The following is a 17,271-nucleotide window of genomic DNA, read 5'->3' as shown; positions in this document are numbered from 1 at the left end:
TGCCATGAAACTTCACGTGAAGGCTTGAGGGGTCCATTGTATGAATTTACAAGCCATAAAAATGGCATTGGCATGTAGAAATATGAAGATGTGCCTAAACCCACCTACCACCCTATCGATCCATGGCTTGCGCATCCCGTCTCTTTGGCCGACATAGTGCCCGCCCGTCAGCCCGGACGCTCATTTCATCAGTTGGCTTAGGCATACGGAGTTCATTCCCAGTGTAAGATCGAACTGGACCAAAGGTTGCAACAGCAGGTTTGGCAGCACGTAGAGGGGGACCTGGTCGATCCCCGGCTTACGCATCCCACCCCTAAGGCCGGCTGAGCGCCCGCACGCTCGTTTCATGGGTTGACTTAGGAACACGGAGTTCATTCCCAGTCTAAGATCGGACTGGACCAAGGGTTGCGGCAGCACATGCTGGGCTCGAGCATGTGCTGGTGTCGCATTTCTCTTCATCGGGGCACCATCGCCAGAGCAACGCCGGAGAACCTGACTGGCGGCATTGGGGTTTCGACGATCGGAGGGGCCGGGGGGGTGTACACACATGATGTGCGATGGGTGGTGGTACTTGGCCCTTATTGGCCCCCTATCCCTCATCAAACCTCGAGAACTCACACCCCCTTAAAGAGCATTTGAGATTTTACCGGTTTGCTGCTAATAGCCATTAAAGTGTCTGAAATGGGGACACTTTTTTCAAATGGTCACAAAATCTTGTACACTTCGAGTTTTTAGCTGAATTTTTTTTTGCATGCCAACAAAAATACAAGGATCACGTCTACAAAGTTTGGGCAAAACTCCTTCCGAAAAAATTTTAAAAAATCCCGAACCGTAAAAAGTTCCAAAAATCGTGAAAAATAGAAAACGAGTCGTCTTGCCATGAAACTTCACGTGAAGGCTTAAGGGACCATTGTATGAATTTAAAAGCCATAAAAATGGCTTTGGCATGCAGAAACATGATGATGTGCCAAAACCCACCAACCACCCTATCGATCCACGGCATGCAAATCTCGTCTCTCAAGTCGACGTAGTGCCCGCCCGTCCGCCTACCCGCCTGCCCGTATTTTTCATCAGTTGGCTTAGGCATACGGAGTTCATTCCCAGTCCAAGATTAGACCGGACTGAGGGTTGCGGTAGCAGGATCTGTAGCACGCAGAGGGAGACCCAGCCGATCCCCAGCTTGTGCATCCCGCCCCTCTGGTCGACTGAGCGCCCGCATGCTCGTTTCGTGGTTTGACTTAGGCATACGGAGTTCATTCCTAGTCTGAGATCGGACCGAACCGAGGGTTGCGACAGCACATGCTGGGCTCGGGCATGTGCTGGGGCTGTATTTTTCTTCGTCGGGGCACCATCGCCGGAGCATCGTCAGAAAACCTGACTGGCGGTGTTAGGGTTCCGGCGATCGGGGGACCGGGGGGTGTGCGCACATGATGTGAGATGGGTGTTGGTACTTGGCCCTTTTATTGGCCCCCTATCCCTCATCAAACCTCGAGAACTCACACCCCCTTAAAGAGCATTTGAGATTTTACAGGTTTGTTGCCAGTAGCAATTAAAGTGTCTGAAATGGGGACACTTTTTTCAGATGGTCACAAAATCTTGTACACTTCCAGTTTGTAGGTGACTTTTTTTATGAATGCCAACAAAAAGACAAGGATCACATCTACCAAGTTTGGGGCCAAAACTCCTTCCAAAACAATTTTAAAAAATCCTGAACCGTAAAAAGTTTCAAAAATAGTGAAAAATAGAAAATGAGTCGTCTTGCCATGAAACTTCACGTGAAGGCTTAAGGGACCATTGTATGAATTCACAAGCCATAAAAATGGCATTGGCATGTAGAAATATGCAGATGTGCCTAAACCCACCTACCACCCTATCGATCCACAGCTTGCGCATCCCGTCTCTCTGGCCGACGTAGTTTCGCCCGCCCGCCTGGCCACTCATTTCGTCGGTTGGCTTAGGCATACGGAGTTCATTCCCAGTCTAAGATTGGACTGGACTGAGGGTTGGGGCAGCAGGATTTGCAGCACGCAGAGGGGAACCCGATCGATCCCCGGCTTGCGCATCCCGCCCCTCTACCCGGCTAAGCGCCCGTACGCTTGTTTCGTGGGTTGACTTAGGCATACGGAGTTCATTCCCAGTCTAAGATCGGACCGGACTGAGGGTTACGACAGCATATGCTGGGCTCGGGCATGTGCTAGTGCCGTATTTCTCTACGTCGGGGCACCATCACCGGAGCATCGCCGGAGAACTTGACCGACGGCATTGGGGTTCCGACGATCGGGGGGGTCCGGGGGGTGAGCACACATGATGTGCGATGGGTGCTGGTACTTGGCCCTTATATTGGCCCCTATCCCTCATCAAACCTCGAGAACTCACACCCCCTTAAAGAGCATTTGAGATTTTACAGGTTTGCTGCCAGTAGCCATTAAAGTGTCTGAAATGGGGACACATTTTTCAAATGGTCACAAAATCTTGTACACTTCGAGTTTTTAGCTCAATTTTTTTTGTGCATGCCAAAAAAATACAAGGATCACCTTTACCAAATTTGGGGCCAAAACTACTTCCAAAAAAATTTAAAAAAATCCCTAACCACAAAAAGTTTTGAAAATCGTGAAAAATAGAAAACGAGTCGTCTTGCCATGAAACTTGACGTGAAGGCTTAAGGGACCATTGTATGAATTTACAAGCCATAAAAATGGCATTGACACACAAAAATATGAACATGTGCCTAAACCCACCTACCACCCTATCGATCCACGGCTTGCGCATCCCGTCTCTCTGGCCGACGTAGTGCCCGCCCGCCCGCTCGCCCTCTCATTTCGTCGGTTAGCTTAGGCATACGGAGTTCATTCCCAGTCTAAGATTGGACCGGACCAAGAGTTGCTACAGCAAGATCGACAGCACACAGAGGAGGACCCAGCCGATCCCCAGCTTACGCATCCCGCCCTCTGGCCGGCTGAGCACCCGTACGCTCGTTTCATGGGTTCACTTAGGCATACGGAGTTCATTTCCAGTCTAAGCATACGGAGTTCATTCCCAGTCTAAGATCGGACCAGACCAAGGGTTGTGGCAGCACATGCTGGGATCGGGCATGTCCTGGTGCCGCATTTTTCTTCGTCGGGGCACCATTGCCGGAGCATCGTCAGAGAACCTGACCGACGGCATTGGGGTTCTGGCGATTGGGGGGGCCGGGGTGGGTGTGCGCACATGATGTGCGTTGGGTGCTGGTTCTTGGCCATTATATTGGCCCCCTATTCCTCATCAAACCTCGAGAACTCACACCCCCTTAAAGAGCATTTGAGATTTTACAGGTTTGCTGCCAGTAGCCATTAAAGTGTTTGAAATGGGGACATATTTTTCAAATGGTCACAAAATCTTGTACACTTCGATTTTTTAGCTGAATTTTTTTGTGCATGCCAACAAAAATTCAAGGATCACCTTTACCAAGTTTGGGGCCAAAACTACTACCGAAAAAATTTAAAAAAATCCCTAACCACAAAAAGTTCTAAAAATCGTGAAAAATAAAAAATGAGTCGTCTTGCCATCAAACTCCACATGAAGGCTTAAAGGACCATTGTATGAATTTACAAGCCATAATAATGGCATTGGCACACAAAAATATGAAGATGTACCTAAACCAACCTACCACCCTATTGATCCACGGCTTGCGCATCCCGTCTCTCTGGCCGGCGTAGTGCCAGCCCGCCCACCCGCCCTCTCGTTTCGTCGGTTGGCTTAGGCATACGGAGTTCATTCCCAGTCTAAGATCAGACCGGACCGAGGGTTGCAGCAGTAGGATCGGCAGCATGCAGAGGGGGACGCCGTCGATCCCCAGCTTACGCATCCCGCCCCTCTGGCCAGCTGAGCGCCCACACGCTCGTTTCGTGGGTTGACTTAGGCATACGGAGTTCATTCCCAGTCTAAGCATACGGAGTTCATTCCCAGTCTAAGATCGAACCGGACCGAGGGTTGCGGCAGCACATGCTAGGCTCTAGCATGTGCTGGTGCCACATTTTTCTTCACCGGGGCACCATCGCCGGACCGTCATCGGAGAACCTGACCGGTGACATTGGGGTTCCAGCGATCGGGGGGGTCGGGGGGGTGTGCGCACTTGATGTGCGATGGGTGCTGGTACGTGGCCCTTATATTGGCCCTCTATCTCTCATCAAACCTCCAGAACTCACACCCCCTTAAAGATCATTTGAGATTTTACAGGTTTGCTGCCAGTAGCCATTAAAGTGTCTGAAATGGGGACACTTTTTCAAATGGTCACAAAATCTTGTACACATCGAGTTTTTAGCTGAATTTTTTTGTGCATGCCAAAAAAATACAAGGATCACGTCTACCAAGTTTGGGGCCAAAAATCCATCCGAAAAAATTTTAAAAAATCCTGAATCGCAAAAAGTTTCAAAAATCGTGAAAAATAGAAAACGAGTCCTCTTGCCAAGAAACTTCACGTGAAGGCTTAAGGGACCATTGTATGAATTTACAAGCTATAAAAATGGCATTGGCATGCAGAAATATGTAGATCTTCCTAAGCCCACCTACCACCCTATCGATCCATGGCTTGCGCATCCCGTCTCTTTGGCCAACGTAGTGCCCTTCCGCCCGCCCACTCGTTTCGTCAGTTGGCTTAGGCATACGGAGTTCATTCCTAGTCTAAGATCGGACTGGACCAAGGGTTGTGGCAGTAGGATTGGTAGAATGCAGAGGGGGACTCGACCGATCCCCGGCCTGCTCATCCCGCCCCTCTGGCCGGTTGAGCACCCGCACGCTCATTTCGTGGGTTGAATTAGGCATACGGAGTTCATTCCCAGTCTAAACATACAAAGTTCAATCCCAGTCTAAGATCAGTCCAGACCGAGGGCTGCAGCAGCACATGCTGGGCTCGGGCATGTGCTGGTGCTGCATTTTTCTTTGTCGGGGCATCATTGTCGGAGCATCGCTGGAGAACCTGACCCGCGGCATTGGGGTTCCAGCGATCGGGGGGCTGGTGGGGGTGTGCGCACATGATGTGTGATGGGTGCTGGTACTTTGCCCTTATATTGGCCCCCTATGCCTCATCAAACCTCTAGAACTCACACCCCCTTAAAGAGCATTTGAGATTTTACAGGTTTGCTGCCAGTAGCCATTAAAGTGTCTGAAATGGGGACACTTTTTTCAAATGGTCACAAAATCTTGTACACTTTGAGTTTTTAGCTGAATTTTTTTTTGCATGCCAGCAAAAATACAAGGATCACGTCTACCAAGTTTGGGCCAAATCTTCTTTCGAAGAAATTTTAAAAAATCCCAAACCGTAAAAAGTTTTAAAAATCATGAAAAATAAAAAAACGAGTCGTCTTGCCATGAAACTTCACGTGAAGGCTTAAGGGACCATTGTGAATTTACAAGCCATAAAAATGGCATTGGCATGCAGAAATATGAAGATGTGCCTAAACCCACCTACCACCCTATCAATCCATGGCTTGCGCTTCCCGTCTCTCTGGCCGGCGTAGTGCATGCCCGTCCGCCAGCTCGCTCGTTTCGTCGGTTGGCTTAGGCATACAGAGTTCTTTCCTAATCTGAGATCAGACCGGACAAAGGGTTGTGGCAGCAGGATTGATCGCACACAGAGGGGGACCCGGCTGATCCCCGGCTTGCGCATCCCGCCCCTCTGGCTGGCTGAGCGCCTGCACGCTCGTTTCGTGGGTTGACATAGGCATACGGAGTTCATTCCCAGTCTAAGCATACGGAGTTCTTTCCCAGTCTAAGATCGAACGGGATTGAGGGTTGCGACAGCACATGCTAGGCTCGGGCATGTGCTGGTGCCATATTTTTCTTCGTCGGGGTGCCATCGTCGGAGCATCGCCGGAGAACCTGATCGACGGCATTGGGGTTCGGCGATCGGGGGGGCCGGGGGGTGTGCACACATGATGTGCGATGGGTGCTGGTACTTGGCCCTTGTATTGGCCCCCTATCTCTCATCAAACCTCTAGAACTCACACCCCCTTAAAAAGCATTTGAGATTTTACAGGTTTGCTACCAGTAGCCATTAAAGTGTCTGAAATGGGGACACTTTTTTCAAATGGTCACAAAATCTTGTACACTTTGAGCTTTTAGCTGAATTTTTTGTGCATGCCAACAAAAATACAAGGATCACGTCTACCAAGTTTGGGGCTAAAACTCCTTTCGAAAAAATTTTAAAAAATCCCGAACCGTAAAAAGTTTCAAAAATCGTGAAAAATAGAAAACGAGTTGTGCTGCCATGAAACTTCACTTGAAGGCTTAAGGGACCATTGTATGCATTTACAAACCATAAAAATGGCTTTGGCATGCAGAAATATGAAGCTGTACCTAAACCCACCTACCACCCGATCGATCAACGGCTTGCGCATCCTGTCTCTCTGGCCGGCGTAGTTCCCGCCCGCCCGCCCGCCCGCTCGTTTCGTCGGTTGGCTTAGGCATACGGAGTTCATTCCCAGTCTATGATCATACCGAACTGAGGGTTGCGGCAGCAGGATCGGTAGCACACAGAGGGGGACCCGATCGATCCCCGATTGCGCATCCCACCCTTCTGGCCGGCTGAACGCCCGCACGCTTGTTTCATGGGTTGACTTAGGGTTACGGAGTTCATTCCCAATCTAAGCATACGGAGTTCATTCCCAGTCTAAGATCGGACTGGACCGAGGGTTGTGGCAGCACATACTGGGCTCGGGCATGTGCTGGTGCTGCATTTTTCTTCCCCAGGAAACCATCGACGGAGCATCGCCGGAGAACTTAACCAGCGGCATTAGGGTTCCGTCGATCGGGGGGGCTGGGGGGTGTGCGCACACGATGTGCGATGGGTGCTGGTATTTGGCCCTTATATTGGCCCCCTATCCCTCATCAAACCTCTAGAACTTACACCCCCTTAAAGAGCAATTGAGATTTTACAGGTTTGCTGCCAGTAGCCATTAAAGTGTCTGAAATGAGGACACTTTTTTCGAATGGTCACAAAATATTGTACACTTTGATTTTTTAGCTGAATTTTTTTGTGCATGCCAAAAAAAACACAAGGATCACGTCCACCAAGTTTGGGGCTAAAATTCCTTCCAAAAAAATTTTGAAAAATCCCGAACCGTAAAAAGTTTTGAAAATCGTGAAAAATAGAAACGAGTCATCTTGCCATGAAACTTCACGTGAAGGCTTAAGGGACCATTGTGTGCATTTACAAGCCATAAAAATGGCATTGGCATGCATAAATATGAAGATGTGCCTAAACCCACCTACCACCCGATCGATCCATGGCTTGCGCATCCTGTCTCTCTGGCCGGCGTAGTTCCTGCCCGCCCGTCCGCTCATTTCATCGGTTGGCTTAGGCATACGGAGTTCATTCCCAGTGTAAGATCAGACCGGACTGAGGGTTGTGGCAGCAGGATCGGTAGCACACAGAGGGGGACCCGACCGATCCCCGGTTGTGCATCCCACCCCTCTGGCCGGCTAAGCGCCCGTACGCTCGTTTCATGGGTTTACTTACGCATACGAAGTTCATTCCCAATCTAAGCATACGGAGTTCATTCCCAGTCTAAGATCGGACTGGACCAAGGGTTGCGGCAGCACATGCTGGGCTCGGGCATGTGCTGGTGCCGCATTTTTCTACCTCGGGGCTCCATTGCCGGAGCATCGTCGGAGAACTTGAACAGCGGCATTAGGGTTCTGGCGATCGGGGGGACCGGGGGGGTGTGCGCACATGATGTGCGATGGGTGCTGGTACTTGGCCCTTATATTGGCCCCCTATCCCTCGTCAAACCTTGAGAACTCACACTCCCTTAAAGAGCATTTGAAATTTTACAGGTTTGCTGCCAGTAGCCATTAAAGTGTCTGAAATGGGGACACTTTTTTCAAATGGTCACAAAATGTTGTACGCTTCGTGTTTTTAGCTGAGTTTTTTTGTGCATGACAACAAAAATACAAGGATCACGTCTACCAAGTTTGGCTCCAAAACTCCTTCCGAAAAAATTTTGAAAAATCCCAAACCGTAAAAAGTTTTGAAAATTGTGAAAAATAGAAAACGAGTAGTCTTGCCATGAAACTTCACGTGAAGGCTTAGGGGACCATGTATGAATTTACAAGCCATAAAAATGGCATTGCCAAGCAAAAATATGAAGATGTGCCTAAACCCACCTACCACCCTATCGATCCACGGCTTGCGCATCCCGTCTCTCTGGCCGACGTAGTGCCCGCCCTCACGTCTACCAAGTTTGGGGCTAAAACTCCTTTCGAAAAAATTTTGAAAAATCCCGAACCGCAAAAGGTTTTGAAAATCGTGAAAAATAGAAACGAGTCGTCTTGCCATGAAACTTCACGTGAAGGCTTAAGGGACCATTGTATGCATTTACAAGCCATAAAAATGGCATTGGCATGCAGAAATATGAAGATATGCCTAAACCCACCTACCACCCGATCGATCCACGGCTTACGCATCCTGTCTCTCTGGCCGGCATAGTTCCCGCCCGCCCGCTCATTTCATCGGTTGGCTTAGGCATACGGAGTTCATTCCCAGTCTAAGATCAGACCAGATTGAAGGTTGTGGCAGCAACATCGGCAGCACATAGAGGGGGACTCGGTTGATCCCCGGCTTGTGATCCCGCCCCTCTGGCCGATTGAGCGCCCGCACGCTCGTTTCGTGGGTTGACTTAGGCATACGGAGTTCATTCCCAATCTAAGCATACAGACTTCATTCCCAGTCTAAGATTGGACTGGACTGAGGGTTGCGGCAGCACATGCTGGGCTCGAGCATGTGCTGGTGCCGCATTTTTCTTCCCCGGGGCTCCATCGCCGGAGCATCGTCGGAGAACTTGAACAGCGACATTGGGGTTTCGACGATCGGGGGGGCCGGGGGGGTGTGCGCACATGATGTGAGATGGGTGCTGGTACTTGGCCCTTATATTGGCCCCCTATCCCTCAACAAACCTCGAGAACTCACACCCCCTTAAAGAGCATTTGAGATTTTATAGGTTTGCTGCCAGTAGCCATTAAAGTGTTTGAAATGGGGACACTTTTTTCAAATGGTCACAAAATCTTGTACACTTCGAGTTTTTAGCTGAATTTTTTTTTGCATGACAAAAAAAATACAAGGATCACGTCTACCAAGTTTGGCTCCAAAAATCCTTCTGAAAAAACTTTGAAAAATCCAAAACCGAAAAAAAATTTTGAAAATCGTGAAAAATAGAAAATGAGTCGTCTTGCCATGAAACTTCACGTGAAGGCTTAGGGGACCATTGTATGAATTTACAAGCCATAAAAATCGCATTGGCATGCAAAAATATGAAGATGTGCCTAAACCCACTTACCACCCTATCGATCCACGGCTTGTGCATCCCGTCTCTCTGGCCGGCATAGTGCCTGCCCGCCCGCCCGCTCTTTTTGATAGTTGGCTTAGGCATACGGAGTTCATTCCCAATCTAAGATTGGACCGGACCGAGGGTTGCGGCAGCAGAATCGGTAGCATGCAGAGGGGTACTCGGTCGATCCCTGGCTTCTTCATCCTGCCCCTCTGGCCGGCTGAGCGTCCGCACGCTCGTTTCATGGGTTGACTTAGGCATATGGAGTTCATTCCTAGTCTAAGCATACGGAGTTCATTCCAGGGTGAAAAAATTTTAAAAAATCCCGTTTCTCTGGCCAACGTAGTTCCCGTCTGCCCGTCTGCTCGTTTCGTCGGTTGGCTTAGGCATATAGCGTTCATTCCCAGTCTAAGATCAGACCGGACCGAGGGTTGTGGCAGCACATGTTGGGCTCGGGAATGTGCTGGTGCCGCATTTTTCTTCGTCTGGGCACCATCGTCGGAGCATCATCGGAGAACTTAATCGGTGGCATTGGGGTTCCGACGATCGGGGGGGCCGGGGGGGTGTGCACACATGATGTGCGATGGGTGCTGGTACTTGGCCCTTATATTGGCCCACTATCCCTCGTCAAACCTTGAGAACTCACACCCCCTTAAAGAGCATTTGAGATTTTACAGGTTTACTGCCAATAGCAATTAAAGTGTCTGAAATAGGGACACTTTTTTCAAATGGTCACAAAATCTTTTACACTTAGTGTTTTTAGCTGAATTTTTTTATGCATGCCAATAAAAATACAGGGATCACGTCTACTAAGTTTCTTGCCAAAACTCTTTTCGAAAAAATTTTAAAAAATCTTGAACTGTAAAAATTTTTGAAAATCATGAAAAATAGAAAACGAGTCATCTTGCCATGAAACTTAACATGAAGGCTTAAAGGACCATTGCATGAATTTACAAGCCATAAAAATGGCATTGGCATGCAGAAATATGAAGATGTGCCTAAACCCACCTACAACCCTATTGATCCACGGCTTGCGCATCCCTCTCTCTGGCCAGTGTGGTGCCCACCCGCCCGCCCGCTTGCTTATTTCGTTGGTTGGCTTAGGCTTACGGAGTTCATTCCCAAACTAAGATCAGACGGACCGAAGGTAGTGGCAGTAGGATCGGCAGCACACAGAGGGGGACCCAATCGATCCTCGACTTGCGCATCTCACCCCTCTGGCCGACTGAGCGCCCACATGTTCGTTTCGTGGGTTGACTTAGGCATACGGAGTTTATTCCCAGTCTAAGCATACGGAGTTCATTCCTAGTCTAAGATCGAACCGTAAAAAGTTTTAAAAATCGTCAAAAATAGAAAATGAGTCGTCTTGCCATGAAACTTCACGTGAAGGCTTAAGGGACCATTGCATGAATTTACAAGCCATAAAAATGGCTTTGGCACGCAGAAATATAAAGATGTGCCTAAACCCACCTACCACCCTATCAATCCACGACTTGCGCATCCCATCTCTCTGGCCGGCGTAATACCCGCCCGCCTACCCACCCGCTCGTTTCATCGGTTGGCCTAGGCATACGGAGTTCATTCCCAGTCTAAGATCAGACCAGACCAAGGGTTGCGGCAGCAGGATCAGTAGCACACAGTGGGGGACCCGACCGATCCCTGGCTTGCGCCCGCACGCTTGTTTCATGGGTTAACTTAGGCATACAGAGTTCATTCCAAGTCTAAGCATACGAAGTTCATTCCCAGTCTAAGATCAGACCGGACTGAGGTTGCAGCAGCACATGCTGGGCTCGGGCATATGCTGCACCGTATTTTTCTTTGTCGGGGCACCATCGCCGGAGCATCACCGGAGAACCTGACCTGCGGCATTAGGGTTCCGGTGATCGGGGGGGTCGGGGGGGTTGTGCGCACATGATGTGCGATGGGTGCTGGTACTTGGCATTTCTATTGGCCCTTATCCCTGATCAAACCTCAAGAACTCACATCCCCTTAAAGAGCATTTGAGATTTTATAGGTTTTCTGCCAGTAGCAATTAAAGTGTCTGAAATGGGGACACTTTTTTCAAATGATCACAAAATCTTGTACATTTCAAGTTTTTACCTGAATTTTTTTGTGCATGCCAAAAAAAATACAAGGATCACGTCGATTAAGTTTGGGGCCAAAACCCCTTTCGAAAAAATTTAAAAAAATTTTGAACCTAAGCATATGGGCCAAAACTCGATTCGTGGGTTGACTTAGGCATACGGAGTTCATTCCCAGTCTAAGCATACAGAGTTCATTCCCAGTCTAAGATCAGACCGGACCGAGGTTGCAGTAGCACATGCTAGGCTTGGGCATATGCTGGTGCCGTATTTTTCTTTGCCAGGGCACCATCGCCGGAGCATCATCGGAGAACCTGACCGGCGGCATTAGGGTTCCGATGATTGAGGGGGATGGGGGGTGTGCGCACATGATGTGCGATGGGTGCCGGTACTTGGCCCTTATATTGGCCCCCTATCCCTCATCAAAGCTTGAGAACTCACACCCTATCGATCCCCGGCTTGTACATCCCGCCCCTCTGGCCGGCTGAGCACCCGCACGCTCGTTTCGTGGGTTGACTTAGGCATACGGAGTTCATTCCCAGTCTAAGCATATGGAGTTTATTCCCAGTCTAAGATCAGACCGGACCGAGGGTTGCGGGAGCACATGCTGGGCTTGATCATGTGTTGGTGATGTATTTTTCTTCGCCGGGGCACCATCGTCGGAGCATCGTCGGAGAACCTGATTGGCGGTATTGGGGTTCCGACGATCGGGGGGACCGGGGGGTTGTTCGCACATAATGTGCGATGAGTGCTGGTACTTGGCCCTTATATTGGCCCCCTATCCCTCATCAAACCTCGAGAACTCACATCCCCTTAAAGAGCATTTGACATTTTACAGGTTTGCTGGCAATAGCCATTAAAGTGTCTGAAATGGGGACACTTTTTTCAAATGATCACAAAATCTTGTACACTTCGAGTTTTTAGTTGAATTTTTTTTTACATGCCAACAAAAATACAGGGATCAAGTCTACCAAGTTTGAGGCCAAAACTCCTTCTGAAAAAATTTTAAAAAATCCTGAACCGCAAAAAGTTTCAAAAATCATGAAAAATAAAAAACGAGTCGTCTTGCCATGAAACTTCACGTCAAGGCTTAAGGGACCATTGTATGAATTTACAAGCCATAAAAATGGCATTGGCATGCAGAAATATGAAGATGTGCCTAAACCCACCTACCACCCTATCGATCCACGCTTGTGCATCCCGTCTCTCTGGCCGGTGTAGTGCTCGCCCGCCCGCCCGCTCGTTTCGTCGGTTGGCTTAGGCATACGGAGTTCATTCCCAGTCTAATATCGGACCAGACTGAGGGTTGTGGAAGTAGGATCGGTAGCACGCAGAGGGGGACCCAGCTGATCCCTGGCTTAAGCATCCCGCCCCTTTGGCCGGCTAAGCGTCTGCACGCTCGTTTCGAGGGTTGATTTAGGCATACGGAGTTCATTCCCAGTCTAAGCATATGGAGTTCATTCCCAGTCTAAGATTGGACCTGATCGAGGGTTGCAGCAGCACATGCTGGGCTCACGTAGGTGCTGGTGCTGCATTTTTCTTTGCCTGGGCACCATCGTCAGAGCACCGTCGGAGAACCTGACCGGCGGCATTGGGGTTCCGATGATCGGGGGGGCCGGGGGGTGTGCGCACATATGTGCGATGGTTTCTGGTACTTGGCCCTTATATTGGCTCCCTATCCCTCATCAAACCTCAAGAACTCACACCCCCTTAAAGAGCATTTGAGATTTTACAGGTTTGCTGCCAGTAGCCATTAAAGTGTCTGAAATGGGGACACTTTCTTCAAATGGTGACAAAATCTTGCACACTATGAGTTTTTAGCTGAATTTGTTTGTGCATGCCAACAAAAATACAAGGATCACATCTACCAATTTGGGGCCAAAACTCCTTCTGAAAAAATTTTAAAAAATCTCGAACCGTAAAAAGTTTCAAAAATCATGAAAAATAGAAAATCAGTTGTCTTGCCATGAAACTTCACGTGAAGGCTTAAGGGACCATTGTATGAATTTACAAGCCATAAAAATGGCATTGGCATGCAGAAATATGAAGATGTGCCTAAACCCACCTATCGCCCTATCGATCCAAGGCTTGCGCATCCCGTCTCTCTGGCCGGCGTAGTGCCCGCCCGCCCACCCGCCCGCTTGTTTCGTCAGTTGGCTTAGGCATACGGAGTTCATTCCCAGTCTAAGATTAGACCGAACTGAGGGTTGCGACAGCAGGATCGACAGGACGCAGAGGGGGACCCGGTCGATCCTTGGCTTACGCATCCCGACCCTCTGGATGGCTGAGCGCCCACACGCTCTTTTCGTGGGTTGACTTAGGCATACGGAGTTCATTCCCAGTCTAAGCATACGGAGTTCATTCCCAGTCTAAGATCGAACTGGACTAAGGCTTTCGGCAGCACATGCTGGGCTCGGGCATGTGCTGGTGCCACAGTTTTCTTCGTCGGGGCACCATCGTCGGAGCACCTGATCGGCGGTATTGGGGTTCCGACGATCGGGGGTCCGGGTGGGAGTGCGCACATGATGTGTGATGGGTGCTGGTACTAGGCCCTTATATTAGCTCCCTATCCCTCATCAAACCTCAGGAACTGACACCCCTTTAAAGAGCATTTGAGATTTTACAGGTTTGTTACCAGTAGCCATTAATGAGTCTGAAATGGGGACACTTTTTTCAAATGGTCACAAAATCTTGTACACTTCGAGTTTTTAGCTGAATTTTTTTGTGCATACTAAAAAAAATAGAAGGATCACGTCTACCAAGTTCAGGGCCAAAACTCCTTCCGAAAAAATTTTAAAAAATCTCAAACCGTAAAAAGTTTAAAAAATCATGAAAAAGAGAAAACGAGTCGTCTTGACATGAAACTTCATGTGAAAGCTTAAGGGACCAATGTATGAATTTACAAGCCATAAAAATGTTATTGGCATGCAGAAATATGAAGATGTGCCTAAACCCACCTACCACCCTATCGATCCAAGGCTTGCGCATCCCACCTCTCAGGCCAGTGTAGTGCCCGCCAGCCCGCTCACCTGGTCGTTCGGTCGGTTGGCATAGGTATACGGAGTTCATTCCTAGTCTAAGATCAGATCAGACCAACGATTGTGGTAGCAGGATCGATAGCATACAGAAGGGGACCCGACTGATCCCTGGCTTACGCATCCCGCCCCTCTGGTCGACTGAGCGCCTGCACGCTCTTTTCGTGGGTTGACTTAGGCATACGGAGTTCATTCCCAGTCTAAGCATACGAAGTTCTTTCCCAATCTAAGATCGGAATGGACCGAGAGTTGCGACAGCACATGCTGGGCTCGGGCATGTGCTGGTGCCATATTTTTCTTCGTCGGGGCACCATCGCAACAGCATCATCGGAGAACCTGACCGACGGCATTAGGGTTCCGACGATCGGGGGGGCCCGGGGGGTCTACGCACATGATGTGCGATGGGTGCTGCTACTTGGCTCTTATATTGGCCCCCCATCCCCCATCAAACCTCGAGAACTCACACCCCCTTAAAGATCATTTGAGATATTACAGGTTTGCTGCCAGTAGCCATTAAAGTGTCTGAAATGAGGACATTTTTTTCAAATGGTCACAAAATCTTGTACACTTTGAGTTTGTAGCTAAATTTTTTTATGCATGCCAACAAAAATACAAGGATCACGTCTGCCAAGTTTGGGGCCAAACCTCCTTCCAAAAAAATTTTAAAATATCTCAAACCGTAAAAAGATTAAAAAATTGTGAAAAATAGAAAACGAGTCGTCTTGCCATGCAACTTCACGTGAAGGCTTAAGGGGCCATTGTATGAATTTACAAGCCATAAAAATGGCATTGGCACGTAGAAATATGAAGATGTGCCTAAACCCACCTACCACCCTATCTATCCACGGCTTGCGCATCCCGTCTCTCTGGCCGGCGTAGTGCCCGCCCACCCGCATGTTTCGTCAGTTTGCTTAGGCATACGGAGTTCATTCCCAGTCTAAGATTAGACCAGACTGAGGGTTGTGGCAGCAGGATCGGCAGCACACAGAGGGGGACCCAATCGATCCTCGGCTTGTGCATCCTGCCCCTCTGGCCGGCTGAGCATCCGCGCACTTGTTTCGTGGGTTGACATAGGCATACGAAGCTCATTCCCAGTCTAAGCATACGTAGTTCTTTCCCAGTCTAAGATCGAACCGGACTGGGGGTTACGACAGCACATGCTAGGCTCAGCTATGTGCTGGTGCCGCATTTTTCTTCGCTGGGGCACATCGCCGGAGCATCATCGGAGAACCTGACCGGTGGCATTGGGGTTCCAACGATCAGGGGGGCCGGGGGGTGTACGTACATGATGTGCGATGGGTGCTGGTACTTGGCCCTTATAGTGGCCTCCTATCCTTCATCAAACCTCGAGAACTCACACCCCCTTAAAGAGCATTTGAGATTTTACAGGTTTGCTGCCAGTAGCCATTAAAGTGTCTGAATTGGAGACACTTTTTTCAAATGGTCACAAAATCTTGTACACTTCTACCAAGTTTTGGGGGAAAACTCCTTCCGAAAAAATTTTAAAAAATCCCAAACTGCAAAAAGTTTCAAAAATTGTGAAAAATAGAAAACGAGTCGTCTTGCCATGAAACTTAACATGAAGGCTTAAGGTACCATTGTATGAATTTACAAGCCATAAAAATGGCATTGGAACGCAGAAATATGAAGATGCGCCTAAACCCACCTACCACCCCATCGATCCATGGCTTGCGCATCCCATCTCTCTGGCCGACGTAGTGCCCGCCCGCCCGCACTCTTGTTTCGTGGGTTGACTTAGGCATACGGAGTTCATTCCCAGTCTAAGCAGACGAAGTTCATTCCCAGTGTAAGATCATACCGGACCGAGGGTTACGGTAGCACATGCTCGGCTCGAGCATGTGCTGGTGCCACATTTTTCTTCCTCGGGGCACCATCGTCGAAGCATCGTCAGAGAACCTGACGGCGGCATTAGGGTTCCGGCAATATGGGGCCGGGGGGTGTGTGCACCTGATGTGTGATGGGTGCTGGTACTTGGCCCTTCTATTGGCCCCTTATCGGTCATCAAACCTCGAGAACTCATACCCCCTTAAAGAGCTTTTGAGATTTTACAGGTTTGCTGCCAGTAGCCATTAAAGTGTCTGAAATGGGGACACTTTTATCAAATGGTCACAAAATCTTGTACACTTCGAGTTTTTAGCTGAATTTTTTTTTGCATGCCAAAAAAAATAGAAGTATCACGTCTACCAAGTTTGGGGACAAAACTGTTTCCAAAAAAGTTTTAAAAAATCCCAAACTTTAAAAAGTTTCAAAAATTATGAAAAATAGAAAATGAGTCGTCTTGCCATGAAACTTCACGTGAAGGATTAAGGGACCATTGTATGAATTTACAAGCCATAAAAATGGCATTGGCATGCAGAAATATGAAGATGTGCCTAAACCCACCTACCAGCCTATCAATCAATGGCTTGCGCATCCCGTCTCTTTGGCCTGCGTAGTGCCCGCCCGTCCGCTCATTTCGTCGGTTGGCTTAGGCATACAGAGTTCATACCTAGTCCAAGATCAGACCAGACTGAGCGTTGTGGCAGAAGGATCGACAGCACGTAGAAGGGGAACCCGACCGATCCCCAACATGTGCATCACGCCTCTCTGGTCGGCTGAGCACCCGTACGCTCATTTCGTGGGTTGACTTAGGCATACGGATTGGGGTTCCGGTGATCAGGGGGCCGGGGGGGTGTGCATACACGATGTACGATGGGTGCTGGTGCTTGGCCCTTATATTGGCCCCCTATCCCTCATCAAACCTCAAGAACTCACACACCCTTAAAGAGCATTTGAGATTTTACAGGTTTGCTGCCAGTAGCCAATAAAGTGTCTGAAATGGGGACACTTTTT

Source organism: Durio zibethinus, chromosome 1, assembly GCF_047325235.1.
Source record: "Durio zibethinus cultivar Kanyao isolate XHJ-2024 chromosome 1, ASM4732523v1, whole genome shotgun sequence".
Taxonomy (NCBI): Eukaryota; Viridiplantae; Streptophyta; class Magnoliopsida; order Malvales; family Malvaceae; genus Durio; species Durio zibethinus.
The sequence above is the reverse complement of the archived record's forward strand: the minus strand, read 5'-3'. Positions refer to the sequence as shown.